This window comes from Myotis brandtii, unplaced genomic scaffold (assembly GCF_000412655.1).
Source record: "Myotis brandtii unplaced genomic scaffold, ASM41265v1 scaffold244, whole genome shotgun sequence".
In the NCBI taxonomy this organism is placed as follows: Eukaryota; Metazoa; Chordata; class Mammalia; order Chiroptera; family Vespertilionidae; genus Myotis; species Myotis brandtii.
Genome location: NW_005359225.1, coordinates 3,954,301 through 3,956,031, shown reverse-complemented (window position 1 = coordinate 3,956,031; position 1,731 = coordinate 3,954,301).

The following is a 1,731-nucleotide window of genomic DNA, read 5'->3' as shown; positions in this document are numbered from 1 at the left end:
AGGCCGTGGGGTTCCAGGACAAGTCCCTTTCCTCTGCTCCTCAGGCCTCACTAAGCCTCCTGTTGTGGTAGCTCAAACACTGTGTGTCTCAGGGATGCAGTTTCTTTGACTATAAAGTAACAGATGAACCAGAGCAGGAGCAGGACCCTGGGCTCTCCACTTTCCAGTCAGCTGGAGGCTGAGCAGAGTCCTGGGTCCCCAATATGGTATGAGAGGAATTTTTTTCTCTCGGCCTAAATAGCAGTTACAGTAGAAATCTGAAGGGAGAAAACAGAGGGGGGTTGATTGGGCCTCCAGTGCCCAGGGAGACTTCCCCACACTGGGACCCTAAGGCCCAGGCTCCATCAATAGGGGCCACAGGGACTCCTAGTTCCCTAAAAGCTGCATGGATCAGCTTGGACAATAGGAGGAGGAGGCTGGACAAGAGGCCTTTGTGTCTTCCAGGCGTAGGACTCCGAGGACTGCAGAGGCGGCTCAGCAACACAGGGCGGTGTGTCCATTCCACTCCTGCTCTTGGCACAGCTTCAGCCAGCACCCTTCCCGGGCGCCTCCTGGGGCCTGCAGCCAGGTGCCCATCAGCTGATGTGGAACCCAGCAGGACCCATGGCCCCGGGGCCCTGAGCAAGCTCCTAGGCTACAGAAAGGACGACTGTGCACTTGTCCAGACCCTGACCGTCCAAAGCCCCAACGGATGGACACTTGTTGGCAGGAGGGTGAGTGTGATTCCTTCTATTTCACAGAGAGTGGGCCCTGAGAGGGACTGGAACAGGGTCAAGGCCTTCCAGAGTTAGTGCTAAAGCTGAGCCACAACCTACTGTCCTGGCACCTAGATCAGAATGAGAGAGGGGGGGGGGGACATTCATTACTCATTCATTCATCCAGTCGCATGCTCAGCAATTCCTGGGACCGCTGGGACCGCAGCAGGAGGAGGCAGACCTGGTCCCGCCTCTCCCAGAGATCACAGTGGAGGAGAGGGTCCTTGATTCGCGGAAAGCCAACAAAGTAGGGTTAAGGGCAGAGCAGGGAGTGATGTGTGTTTGGCTGGAGTAGTCTGAGAAGGCAGCTCATGGGAAGCAGCTCAAAGATGGGGGACCAAAAAGATGGGGGTGTTCAGGAAATTTCTCTTTTTTAAATTTCTTTATTGATTAAGGTATTACATATATGTCCTTATCCCACCATAATCCCCCCCCCACCTCCCCAGCTCATGCCCTCACCCCCCTGTTGTCTGTGTCCATTAGTTAGGCTTATATGCATGCATACAAGTCCTTTGGTTGATCTTTCTAATGACTCTGAACGAGATTAAGGAAAGGGAGCATGGAGGAGGCTCCCGCCCTCCTCTCTGGAGCTGGAGACTAGCAGGACCCTGGATGCTGGGAGTCCCTCCCTGAGGCCGCGAGGAGCGCCCACCTCGCCTCCCCGGCTGGGCTCTGTGTGGTGCTCTAAGCAGGTCCGGCAGGAGAGGGCACGGGTTCCTGGCCAGGTCTCGCGGTGGGCAGCGACAGGAGCCACACAAGCACTAGACAAACTTTGCAAAACTTCAGCGTCGCTGACAACCTCAGCCAGGCAGCAGGACTGTGGCCGCCCGCCCCTCCCGGCGCAGCACCCGTGGCAGATGCGTTGACCCCCGGCCGAATCGCTAAGCCGGTAGCTGGGTGTCAGTCAGGACGGGGCGGGGCGGTTCCAGAGTCTGTCCAGAGTCCGTTCGCCCCCGCCTGACCCAGGCTGGAGCCA